Below are 13,542 nucleotides of genomic sequence, written 5' to 3' on the forward strand. Positions count from 1 at the left end.
CGACGGCCCCGGGCGAGGTGCGGGGGCGCGGCCGCGGTGGGGGCGGCGTGGGCGCCCGTCCCCGGGCAGCGCGCGCTGTGGGCGTGAGGGGGCAGGTGCGGTCGCGGAGGTGGTTGATCTAGGCTCGAAGACGCCTGGGCAGAGGCTCGAAGGGTGGGGGGCTGCAGGCGCCTGGAGGAACCCCGGGCCGGGGTGGAAGGGGAGCGAATAGACCCCGCTTCACGCTGGTGAAGAATTGTCTGCTCTCCTGAGGGACACTCTGGGGCTCTGAAATACTATTATTATCCTGGGTGGCGGCGGTGATGGCTTTGAGTGTGCTGCGTTGCATTTGGGGGTGGGGGGGGATACGTTTCTGCTCCAGGTGGAGCTCCTAGCTTCTCAGAGTCACCCCGGAAATCCCGGCTCGCGGGGTTTACGGTGGGAGGCCAGAATGGGATGCTATGTGGATCCATCAAAATGCCGAGAGCACCTAAATGTGGGTTTATCTGTTTCTGCTTGAAGTTTTCAACGATCGATACAGATCAAGAAAACAAGGAGGATCTGAATTGGGGTTGGGGGTGTCGCATCGCAGTATTGTATCTCTAAATAACGTGAGGCAGAATTTCTTGGTATTGATTAAAATTATCAGAAGTTCCAGTTAAATTGTGTAAATCCGTTTTAAAACTGCAGTTTGGTTTATCTGATGTTTAGCAGTCTAAAAATTGAGAAGCCTAATTGATTTGCTTGATGTTTCCCAGGAATCACCAAAAGCAGGGAAAAGTGGAAAAAGTTCAAAAGAAGGACAAGACATAATAGAACCAGAGGTAACTGCTCTCAAATATTCCCTTTGCGTTTTTTCATGAACACCTTCTAACTAAGGGCAGAAAAACAGCGTGGTGAAAACCAGGCTCTTCTAGAATGTTTCCCTGCATGAGATTTTCTTCCAGTCTCCTTCATAACCTGAAATTTCAGTTCTTTCGGTTTTTATTCAGTCTGGGAAAATACGGATGTGTTTATGGAAGTTGTGTCTGTGTAGCTGGTATTTTCAAGTTCATAACCCCCCACCTCAAATCTAGCTGCTCTCCTGCAGAGACTCGTTTCACCACAGTTGTTCATGCTCCTTTTAGCTTTCAGATCCTCCCCTTCCTTCCTTCGCAAGCCCATGGCCGGGGCAAGCCCATGGCCGGGTCAGGTCTGTCCCTCTCAGTGGCTCCTCCTTCTATCACCTTTGCTTCCCTGATGTGGTCTTTGCTGCTTGGGTCTCATAATGGCTGCTCTGTGGATGTCTGATTCCCATAGCTTCTTTCCCCAGCGGTGTTGGTACCTTTCAGTTTAGCTAGTTTGGGTATCTTTATACAGTCTTCTCTCATCTTTCACTTGTTTTCTCTCTGCGTTGGCCAGTTCTGACTTCCTTTGCTTCTCAACTGTGGGCTCATTGAAGAACAGCCGGCATGGTCAGTGAGGACGGTGTCTACCTGGTGGGGTTGATGGCGTTCCTTGGCACCGTTGTGCTTTGAGAATATTTGCAGTGCCAGCACTTTGCCTTTGCCTTTTCTTCCTTGTGAGTAGTTGTTGAACTAGAGCCCCTCAGGCTAAGGATCCAGGAGCTGTCTGGACCCAGGCAGAGCTAATAGGCCCTTTTGGATCATTGGTAGCAGAGAAGCAGCTTGATTTTAGTGTCCTGTTCTCCAGAGCTGGATCGAGGTTTCCAGTCTTATCACAGATGACATTAATCTGCAAGTGTCCGACCCCTTCCTGTAAGTCTAATCAGAACGAGTTCAGTGTTGTCCGGGGACACAGTTAACCGATGATTACAGGCAGTAGCCTTTTTTTTTTTTAAGCCCCGGGGGCAAGGGGTTTAGGGAGGCATCTTTTCCTTATCATTTGGTGCATTCTAAGCCTCCCTCCTTTTCAGCAGGTGGTTTGTTCCAGCAAATCTGTCGCCCTCCCCAAAGAAAAAAGCAGAAATCCAAAAGGTTCCTTAAATATCAGTAGTTGGGAATTATTGGTGCCAGTCTTTCTCTGCCTTGTCTTTATAGCAGATAATCAGGTTTTACTGTGGTATTCTTGCTTTTGACTTGCTTCCTTCCATGTCACTTTTTTGACTTAATTGATTTAAATGAAATTTAGTCACTCTGCAAGGGTGTATGCATTTTCTTTCCTTTTGTTTACTGATGTTTCATTAAAACTGCTAAGGCTTCCAGTGCTCCCCCAACCTTGCTTGCTCACACACCTGTCTCCTCTTACCATTAATGTGGCAAAGAATAGCCGTGTATATGGTTGATTTATTCCCATTTTAGCAGAAAGAACCAGACTATCAGGATGGACAATGTTAAGTTTGAACCTGAAAAGTTCATCAGTTAAAGAAAACAAAACTACTAGTATGTAAAATGCGTGTGTTTAAGGTGGTTTGGGTTCCTCGACTGTCAGTTGCTTAAGCTCTTGAGGTGTGGCCTGCAGTGCCTGAGTGTCATGCCCCACTTGTCTTTTTGTATTTTTTCTAGTGCTACTGTCTAAGAGCTGGAGCTACAGAGCTTGAAATTACCACCGAAAAATACTGAAATGGTGGGCCCTTCACTACTTCTCATAAGGATACCAGAGGCAACATGGCATGTTAAGCATGGCAGTTGGCAGATGACTGTGTAAATTATTTTGCGGGAGTACAAATTGAGGCACTTCAGTTCATCTGAACTTTCGGTTGAGCCTGACTTTGTTCATTGTCGGTTCCCTTCTCAGTCTTCATCTTGCTTCTTCGCCTGTGGTTCCACCCAGTTACCAAACACGGTTGACCCGCTCAGGTGCATGAAGCCCTCATTGCACACTCTTTTCCTCTCCTGGCAATGTTACTCTGAACTTGAATATTTTTAACCTGAACCGTTCAAATAGGACCGCTGTTCCCGTGCTGCCTTTCAGACCTGTTCAATGTCACGTCACCTTCACAGCCGGCTCTCGCTCGGGTCCGCCTGTAAACTCACCTGTGTGGGGGCAGTTACCCCATTCAGGACTTCCCAGCTTGAGGGACATGCAGAACAAGTGTCCGTCCTGAGCAGAGTAGCCAGGCTTGGGAAATCATCTCAGCAGAGAAAGCGTAAAAAGAACGTGGCCTATGTTTGGTTGACTTAACATACCACTTCAAGACTGGAAAAGGTCCTTATACTCAAATCCTGGCTGGCTATAACCTAGCCTCACGGAGCACAAGGGAACAAGTGGCTTATACTGCAGAACACTTTTTGGTTAAAGAAAGGAACATTTGATGGCACGGGGTTTTTAGTAAGGAAGATGAAGTCCTGCGGTAAAGGATAGGTGGTATAGGGGAAGGTATTTTAACCTGGGGATTAAATAGTAAAAAATGCTGACTCCTGAGTGCCATAAGTCATGTTACCTAACTTTTGTGGCCCTGTTTCCTCACCTCTAAAAACATGGGGAGTTTCAGATTTGACCATTTTTAACTATATGGGATAGACTAGTCACGACCTCTCTTGAAAGAAGTTTTCCCTGTGAGATGTATGGCAGAATATATCTTCCAGTGTAACCAAATACCATTAAAGGTCGTAACTGCTGCTGTGCACATTTTTCTAGAAATCTCTGCTCCTTGAATGATGTGTATTGGTACATTTTTTTTTTGTTTTATTCTTTTTAAATAGGATGTTTAAATTTGACTTATCCACACGTGTCCTGGAAGCAGAAGTTTCTACGCAGTACTTACGGGTTTATTTCATGGCACATTTTTAAGGCCGCAGGTGAGCTCGTGGGACTTAGGAGACTGACGGTGGGAACTCCACTCTGAGCAGCTGTTCTCAGTGTCACATTCCAAGCTGTGCAAACATAACTAGGCCCACTTGATGAATATTTAGAATCTTCATCCATCGCTCAGATTTCTAAAGTCCGTTTTGGAAGATGAGACCATCCCATGGTGTTTTTTTATAGTAGCTGTTTTAATTTGTATACTGTGTCCAAAGTTATGTTTTTATAAGTGTTAATGCTGTCTGTAAAGTGATTTGTTTTAAGCACATTAAAGGTTGTTTTGAGCGCTGTTCTCTGGTCACATATGTTACATATCCTGCTTCAGCTTAGTCTTGTTTGAAAGTCTCTACGGCAACTCTGACATAATATCTGAAAGCTGAATGGTCTTGTCTCCAACTTGTTAGCTTATTTTGACACCTTCTACTCTTAGTCATAATGTTTTTCTCTCTATAATCGGTCCCTTTACATCCCCTCCAACCTGCCTCGGTGTTGCAGAGACAGAGAGCCAGACTTGCTGGGGTCCCACAGGCGGAGCTGGTGGAGTCACGTTTGAGAAATTAAACCTGAAATGTCAAAAATAGTAATTCATCTAACAGTAACACCCATTACATGGTCACAGAAATAACATTTTTGTGAAAAGTATCTTTCTGGTCACTCGGCTGTGTAGTAGGAATTTGAACCTGAGTGTTGGAGGACCGTGGAAGTGGTTTGTTGGTAGGCGTGTTTGCTGGGGAGGCGGCTGTGATCACCTCCTAAGAGGAGAGTCCCCGGCTCCCCTCCTCCGAAACACCAGAGCCACTGTCTGCAGGCTGCATTCTGAGCTCGCGCTGTCCCTGGGGCCTCCTCTGCCACACTGCCCATCATTCTCTCCCCCACTTTTTTCCCCACAACCCTACACTGGACTCCAGTGAAACTCAGGACCCAGAGGACCAGTACTATTTTTTTTTTTTTGAAGCGCCTAAGTGACAATTGCGTAGGGGTGGAATTCCCTGGTTTGATTACCACATCTTGGCCCGCTTTCCCAGCCACTCTGCGTAGTGTGCGCAGAGCCCTGATGTTCGGGAAGGATGGAGGCTCTGCAGAGGGGTAATCAGCTGTGGGTTGGGGAGCATATGAGTTAGGAACAGGTTCTGTGAGTTTCCTGTCCCTTCCCAGCGCTCGCTTCTCCTCCGTGTGACTGTGTGACTAGCTGGGCACTTGGCAGACCCTAAGTGCTTCCCAGGTGAGACCTGCTGCCCTGAGCAGGCGCCCCACCTTCAGCGCCGTGGACGGTGGACCAGATGCTTCCCCAAGGCGCTGCCCTGCGGTCTGTGCACTGGAGCATGGTTGCCAGCACCTGGCCCTCCCCACTAGATGCCGGTGGCCCCACACCCCCTCCAGTTTTGACAAGCAAAGGTGTCTTCAGGCATTGCCAAATGTTTCCTGGAGGGCAAAATGGCCCCCAGTGAGACCAGTGCTCTAGAAAGACCCTTCCACAAAGTATGTACGTCTGCTTGCAAATCATGCCTGATACATATTCTTCCTTTAGCAGTGTTCAAACCGAAGGGGCATCAGCACCCCTTTATGCTCGTAAAAATTAGGATCCCAAAGAGCTTTCATTTAGGTTCGTTTTAGCTGATAACTTTTCTTATTAGAAATTAAAACTGAAGTTTTTAAAATACTCGTTAATTCATCTAATAGTAACACACCCAGTACGTGTTAGCATAAATAGCATGTTTTTACAAGAAATAACTATTCACAAAAATTTACTGAGAAAAATGGCATTGCACCATGTTTTTGCAAACTTCGTTAATGTCTGGCTTAATAGAAGCTGGCTGGCTCCTTGCGTCCGCTTCTGCATTTAGTCTGTTTTGATATCCAATGCTTTGTAGCCTGAGAAAACTTGACCCAGTGATGGTTATAAAGGCACATCATGGCTTTGTGTTATCATAAAAGCACAGAGCGCAGAAAGTGTCTACAGGACCCCTCGGGTCCCCAGACCTTGCTTTGGGGGGTACCCTCTCCATGCTCTTCACTGCCTGCCTTAGTCCCTTTGTCATCTTAGCTCCAACTCAGGTTCATTTATTCTGAAATTTAAGGGAAGCTTTTCTCACTGTCTTGGCCCCTCTTTTTTCTGTCTTTTAAATCTGAATAGCAATTATTGGCTCTACCAGTTACTTACTGTTTATACTGCCTTGGACAACTTGTTTACCTCGATTCGCTTCCCTAACTAGATTAAGTACTCAAGGACAGCAATTTAACTTGATTCTTCTCTGCACTTGCCATGGCTGTGAGGACCTGGAGGCCAGAACTGTTTGTTGGTGGATTTTAATAGCGCTCAGGAAGAAGGGGAGCTTCGCATCGATGAGCTTGCTGGGTTTTCTGATGTGGTAAATTAGAAGGGAAGAAAAAAATCTCTCGTTTCTTTATCTTTCGATCCTCTAAGGAAATTTTGATGCAGGGTTTCCTTTCAGTGTAATCTGTTTTAAATAAATAGCAGTGGGCAAAACAGAAGATGATGGTACTTGGGTCTTTTTCTAATGTCCTGTGAAAGTTTTAAGAAGAGGGTTTTTGGTTTTGCTTTTGCTTTTGCTTTGCACCGGAGGTTGGTGGTAAGATGTGCAGTTTCATCAGATCTCATTTTAATTAAAGCAGTTCAAAGTAAGATTTCCCTTTATATATAAGGTTTCCAATATGATCTTCAGTACTTTGTAATTTTTGTTTTGAGTTTATTTTGGGAATTTTTCTCAGTGGAACATACGTATACACTTGACCCTTGAACAACATGGGGATTAGAGGGTGCCAGTCCCCCCCCACACACCGCAAAAAATCTGTTGTATAACTATTAAGTCCCCCAGAACTTAACTACTAGTAGCCCTCTGTTGACGGGTAGCCTTGCCGATAACATAAACAGCCAATTAATGCATGTTTGGTGTGGTACAGTTATTGTATACTGTATTCTTATAATAAGGAAGCCAGAGAAAAGAAAATGCTAAGAAAATCATAACAGAAAATACATTTAAGTGTAGTGTATTTATTGAAAAAAATTCATGGAAGTGGGCCCACGCAGTTCAAACCTGTTATTTAAGGGTGAAGTGTATATTTTTTGAAAATATTTTATGAGTTTTATATACATGTTAGAAACTTTGTTTCGACCATCTTGTTCTGTACAAGCACTGGGGGACATAAAAAGACTATGGTCCTCACCTGTTAAGAAATGAAGTGTTGACCGTTTCTGTTATTCACGAAGTGTCCCACCTGTTGCTCATGGGCGTTCGGCAGACTTGGGAGTAACTTGGCACCCCCCCCCATCACACCCTGCAGCTGCTGAAGACATGGGACAAGATGGAGCACGTTTCTTGTCAAGACCCCAACTGGAGGAGACAGATGCTTTAAAGCACTAAGCAAACACAGGGTCACCATTAAATTACGGAGCCCCAGAGAGCGTGTTGGACCTAGTAGGGTGTGTGTTGCAGATGGGAGCAGTCAGCACCCCGCTCCCTCTTCAGGAAAAGCTCTGCTACATGATACATAATTCTAGAAAGAGTTCAGTGAATTACGTGACATCATTTATCAAGTGTTCCAGTTCGCGGAAGAAGCACAGAGCTCCGCTGTTAGAGCAGTTGCGGAGTGAGTGCAAGCCTGTAGCCCTGCGTGTCAGGGTGGGGAGCTTTCCACCTGCATGTGCCGCGTGAGTCAGTCTGCCACCAACATGAATCACGGTGATATTTCCCCAAGTCACAGGGAAAATTCATGTGAAAGATTTCAACTATAAAAAGTCTGCAGCGTTTCCTTGAAACATCGGGTGCCCAGCAAGGTCAGGGCCCGATGGTGTCTGGTTTGACACAACATTACAGGTAATGATCTTGCACCTTCCTGTCGGTGTGTTGTGTCAGCCAAGACTTCCCAGGGCCCTGCTTCTGCTCGCATTTGGGAAGGGCCAGGGCTGGAAGCCCGGCTTCCCAGATCCAAATCCAAGCAGTGCTGTCATCTTCATTTCCTCCACCTGGGGGAGTGAGAGGACAAGACCAGAGTCAAATGAGGGGGCGTGCTGGGGAGGGGGAAGGGGGTAATTAGTTTGAGGACACTGGATCTCCTTCATCTGCAGTATTTCAAATATCGAGATGAGATTTAGCAGGGCTCTAAAGGGACGGCAGCTCTGAGCTCGTGCTGTTCTTGCCCAGCGGGAACACCAGAATGCCTGGAGGATGCTCGCCATTAGCCACATGTGGCTCTCAAAATGGATGAAAATCAAATTAGATTTAAAAATGCAGCTCCTCAGTCCTACGAGCCACATTCCGAGTGCTTGGGAGCTGCACGCGGCTGGCGGCCACTGGACAGCAGCTAAACACCACTTCCTGCTTCACAGAAAGGTCTGGTGGACAGAGTGGCCTAAGACCCCTGGCTGTATCTTCCAGAATAATTCCAACTCGAGTGTGTGTAACTTATTTTAACTCTGTCAGCTATCACTCTTAATACGAAATTCCAAATTGAGAAGGAAGTGGATGCAATTAGGGGAAAAGGGGACGGTGGAAGAGAAGGGAATTGAGGGGTGAGAAGGAGGAGGTCCTGCTCACCACAGGCCCAGGACTGCCTGTGTGGTAAAGAGGGGCAGCTGGTACGTGGACAAGGCCACACAGTCTCCCGAGGGAATAGGCCTAGGGAGATCCAGGGACAACAATGTCCTTCCCATCCTTCAACATCTTTTCTAGATTTTTTTTTTAACATTTTATTTATTTATTTGACAGACAGCCAGAGAGAGAGGGAACACAAGCAGGGGGAGTGGGTGAGGAAGAAGCAGGCTCCCAGCGGAGGAGCCTGATGTGGGGCTCGATCCCAGAACACCGGGATCATCACCTGAGCCGAAGGCAGACGCTTTAACGACTGAGCCACCCAGGTGCCCCGTCTAGATATTTTATCTTTATGTGTTTCGGTGGTCGAAACACATATGGTTAAAAAATAAAATAGTACAAAAATCGATCCTCTCTCCTTCCACCTGATGCATGCTCTCAGGAGCAGAACTCCCCCGCTCTGCCGGTTAGCTCCGTGGTCCAGATCTTGAAGGAGCATCACATGGCAGAGGCCAGGCGCTGGAGGATGGTGCCCTGTCCATCACGGGGGTGACCTTTCTATCTCCCCAAGTTGTTTTTCCTCCCTGTAAGCCATCGCTTCCCCATCCCACGCTTCCCTCCAGGTGACTCATTCATAGTCACCCCGCAGGCACACTCGGAAACCCTCCTGAGTGCTAAGGGCCCTCGTGCTGAGGGGGCAGCGTGGGACACACAGCAGGGCCCGTTTGCTTTTGGGCTGCTGGGTGTAAGGGGCGCCGGTGGCGTTTGGTCTCAGCCTGCAGAGCAGCGGCCCTGGGGCTCTCCATCCACGCCAGGAACGCCCTCTGGTCACTGTGATAGCAGAGCGGCTCGCGCGTTTCCAGAGGCTGCAGGAGATCCGGGGTGGTCTCATCGGGGAGGGGATGTTAAAGGTGACACCCGAATGTGACGCAGGAGCCAGTGGTGCCGAGACCCGGGGGAGGAGGGCATTCCAGCCAGAGGAAGTGGCTGGTACAGAGGCCCGAGGGCGGAAGTGAGCTTGTGTGTCCACTGGCAGGCAGTCTGGCTGAAGACAGATGAGGGCGGCTTGAGCCTAAGGGATAAAGTCAGAGGGGGCAGAGGCAAGGAAGGTCCAGTAGGATCTTGTCAGTGGCCCTTGGTAGGATTGGGGTTTTTTATTTTTAGGGTGATGGGGAGCCATGGAGGTGGTTTGAGCAGGGAGGGGGGATGGTCTGACGAGTATTTAAAAAGCTCTCTGCCGCTGCTGTGTACAAGTAGAGGGGCAAGAATTGAAACCAGGGGACCCCCGGCAGTGGCCCATCAGGTGCCCAGGTTCCATGTACCCAGAGCTGAGGCCCCAGCACAGTGGGCCATGGGCGCTGGACGCAGTGGGCTCGTCAGTTGACCGCTCGCTTTACAAGCCAGAGCTGAGTGCTGGCTCTGTGGCTTCCGGCCCTGCAGGGCCAGGGTGCAGAGAGCTTGGCTCTGAGGGGCCGGCTCCAGAACTACCAGCCTTCGTGTTTCCTAGACAGCCTGGTTTCTTTGGAAACCACCTTTCTCGCCCTCCTAACACTCGAGGCTGACCGTCACCAATTTCAGGGTTGTCCCAGCGCCACCCATTGGAGAGAATCTTCTCCCATTGAGTGGTCTTGGCTGTCTTTATGCCAGCACCATACTCTTCAGATGAATGCTCTTTTGGAAGATCTTACGAGGCGTGCAGATACGGGCTCTGCAAGCTCTGTGCCTCGTGGTCTCTGGCCCAGAGTGCTGGCAGTGCATCGTACAATTGCAGAAGGGGAGGATTTTCGAAGATATCAGAGAGTAGAATTGCTTGGATGTGGGACACAGGGGAGGCGGTGTCTGAAGTCCAGGGACCGAGCAGGATCCCAAGTCTGGCTGCACGGCTTCCTGCACAATCCCTCTGGGGAAGGGCCCTGCCACACCCTGGGGTGGCAGCTGCTCAGGCCCCCGCCCCGCTTTGGGTTCAGGACAGCAGCTGGCTGCGAGGAGGCTGGGGGTCCCCAGTGAGCATCGGGGGTGCAGGGGGAGTTCTGTGTGGTCAGTGACCTCTGGGCGCCGACCACTACGTGTCCAGTCGGATGCTGGTACTCGGCGCTGAGGAGAAAGATGTGTTCAGAGCGTCTCTGTTTCTCCAGGCCCCTGCCCTGCTCTGCTGTTCAGGGACCTCTTCAGGCCATCCTCACCTCCTTGGGCCTTGCCTCCCTTCCTAGTGCTGCTTGCAGGTGACCTCATATGTCTGCGCACACAGGGCAGGCCAGCCGATCTCTCACTCCCTGCTGGGTGTCAGACTGACAGCCGTCCTGTCCCGTCCATCCTCTGTTCTGTTGTCACTGCACGCCAGGGCCCAGATCCTGCTCCCCGCTCAGTTCTCGCTCAGCCGGACCTCTGCTCAGTGGCCTCCCCTGTCGGCACGCAGCGTGGTCAAGCCCTCGCCTTCCAGATGGTCCGAGGTCCCTGCTGTGGCGCTGCTGCTTGGCCTGATGCTCTTCTTCCCGGCCACCTTCCTGAAGTCATTGCGGACACTCCGGGCCTCCCCATCTTGGCCTCAGCCGAGTGGCCTCTCCCCACTGCCCTCAGCAGCCTCCACCAGCCCCAGGATACCAAGTCCGAGTCTGCAGATGTTGGCTTTGAGTGCCATTTCATGGGTTGACCTCCTCCTTCCTGAAAGGCTTTCTTCCCTCAGCCTCGCGCTCCTCAGCCCTCCGCCACCTCTTCCACTCCACGCTCTGCTGGGCGGTCTCACTCATGCGGTGACGTCAGTGACCGTGCAGACGGGTAACTTCCAAGTTCACATCCAGCTTGCACAAGATGTCCGACAGCGGCCAGGCAGTGGCCAGGACACCAAGGACAGCACTCCAGCCCTTGTCCGCAGAAAGAAGAGAGCGTCGTGGGGGAGTGAGGAGAGGCATTACCATGGCTTTTGCTCGGACCCAGTGTGCTCACGACCCACTTCTTGGCCCCTTTCTCCTTCCCGTCATGGTGCCTGCCCATCTGCTGGTTTCCCATGTCCCCGCAGGTGCTCTGCGTCACCCATGCACCTGCCAGCCACTGGTCCAGTGCGGCCACCAGTCCCGTGTGCTGGACCACTCACCGAGTCTGCCTCCTCCCCTCTCATCCGCAGTCCACACTGCCATCCGAGGCACCTTTTGAACGGGAAGATGGACTTGCACCCTCGCCCCACTCAGAGCCCCCCTGCATGGCTTCCAGGTGCCTGTCAGGTGAAGGTCAGACTCTGACCTGGGCTAGTGGGCTCTGCAGTGACAGTGGTCGCACTGAGCCCCCGCCCTCAGCAGCCCTTCCTGAATGCTGTCCCCCAGCACACACGCACGCACCCTCAGAGGGACCTCCCTGACCTGGCCGGTGCGGGGCAGTGCCCCACTCTCACAGGACAGGCCAGCGAGACATCCAAGCCCTCCTGGAGCTGACATCCCTTCGGGGGAAAGACAAAACAGCCACCTCATAGCAGAGCCCGGCCAGGCGGGCAGCAGCCCATGGAGCTGACTGCCCGGTGCAGAGGCGTCAGGAAGCCGCACTCGGGGTGGGCAGTGTGACAGTGGGGCCGAGACATGGGGCTGGCCGGAGCAGGAGCTGGGGACCCGAGCATGGGGCTCTGTAGAGCACTCTGAAGCCAGTGGGCTCAGAGCCCTGGGAAGTGACTACAGTGAGTTAGCCTGGGTGATGGGACCAGGTCTTCTTTCTAGAAGCTCACTCTGCCTGCCCTGAGGACAGTGCTCTGGGGGAGCGAGGCCAGCAGGGCCCATGCAGAGGAGCCATTGGCTCCGAGTCCGCAGGTCTTAGGGATAACTTTTGCTCTGGCAGACATTTGAAGCCTCATCTCAGCGTGTGTCCTGCATGGGCTGTGGATGTGCATGGAGGCAATTCTGTTTTATGAGTTAGCCACATCACCCAATGCTGGTGTCCCAAGCTTTGTTGCAGGAGCTGGCCGGCCCACTTCTGTGTGGGAGAGAGCAGCACGTGCAGAGCGCGGGCATTACAGAAGGTGGAAAGGAGGTGTCGACTTTTCTAGACACGTGTATATAACTGAACATGTAGAACAGCTACATGGCCTGGGAAGACCTGTGTGTGCCTGGGGAGTGAGAACGGGCTTCTGGGGAATTCTGGGGAGGAGGAGAGGTATGGGTGGGGTTTTTAAGGAAGAAGACCCAGCATTCACGATTAGAGAGAAAGAATGACAGATGTTAAGGACAACATCTGGGAAAATCCTTTCAGGGAAGAAGCTGCCAACTGTGGGAGGGAGGGGAGCCCAGGCCCTCGCACCCAGTTCAGACTCCTGTCTGCATGCGGGCGTCCTGCAAACTCTTCCCAAGTATTCCTAAGCACCTTATTTAAAAATAAAGCTGCTCTGACTTCTTAGTTAAAAATTCTACTCAAGGAGAAGAACAAATAGTTGGGGATTTCAGTTGGTGTGTCTGCTCTCCTAGCTCAGTGTGATTGGAAGAGACTTGGTAGGTTTGTGTTTCTAGGATGAGCTTGGTAGGCTTTTCAGAAGCGCACATGCACATGTGAACTCTGTTCCTTTCGGTGGACTGGAGGTATGGGAGGACTGAGCAGTTTGCACAAAGAATCTTGACGGTCGATGCTAAGTTGACGCTCGCTGGGCGCCCTTGCCCCCGTGGGCCTGTACGGGTATCTGCTGCACGTGCCCTCAACGCCCACCCACCTCTGCTTGGGTGTTTGCCCAAATCCTTCTCCCCTCTCGAGTCAGCCATGTGTCCTCGGACAACCGAGGTATTGCAGCACGGTGCAGAGTTGAGCACTAAATCTGGAGATGGATGCAAAGAGGGGGAGGCTAGAAAGAAGAGCATTCCCTGAGGCCTGAGGGACAAGCACTTTTCTGTTTCTCCTACTGATTGCCGAGGGCCGAGTGGTGTACAGGCGAGAAGCAGCAAGGTGTCCGCTCTGTGAGATCCCTGTGGCTGCTGTGCAACTGACCACAGACTGATTATCTTACAGTCCCAGAGGTCAGAAGTCTGAAATGGGGCCGAAATCTGGATGTCAGCATGGCTAGTTCTTTCTGGAAGCCCTGGAGGAGAATCCATTTCCAGGCCTCTTCCAGCTTCTAGAGGCCTCCAGCAGTTCTTGGCTCATGGCCCCTTCCTCTGACTTCTTGCAGTCTCCCTGAGGCTCTCACCTCTGCTTTGTCATCTGCTTCTGTGTTGCCTCGTCTTGTCTTGTCGAAAACTGTGATTACATGGGGCCCGTCCTGACACTCCGGGATCCCTACCTCATCACCGTTCCAAAGTCCCTT

At 50.7% G+C, this 13,542-nt stretch overlaps 1 protein-coding gene across 2 annotated transcripts in view; it reads left to right on the forward strand.

The window, feature by feature from the left end:
* The first annotated feature begins 715 nt into the window (after positions 1–715).
* Positions 716–13,542, forward strand: part of PPP2R5C (protein phosphatase 2 regulatory subunit B'gamma) — a 119,818-nt gene continuing 106,991 nt past the window's right edge. For both annotated transcript variants that reach the window (XM_034642355.1, XM_034642356.1), the window contains exon 1: positions 716–803. The gene's annotated coding sequence lies outside the window, so the exon portion shown is untranslated. The remainder of the gene's footprint in view (positions 804–13,542) is intronic.

Source organism: Ailuropoda melanoleuca, chromosome 14 (assembly GCF_002007445.2).
Source record: "Ailuropoda melanoleuca isolate Jingjing chromosome 14, ASM200744v2, whole genome shotgun sequence".
NCBI classification, from domain to species: Eukaryota; Metazoa; Chordata; class Mammalia; order Carnivora; family Ursidae; genus Ailuropoda; species Ailuropoda melanoleuca.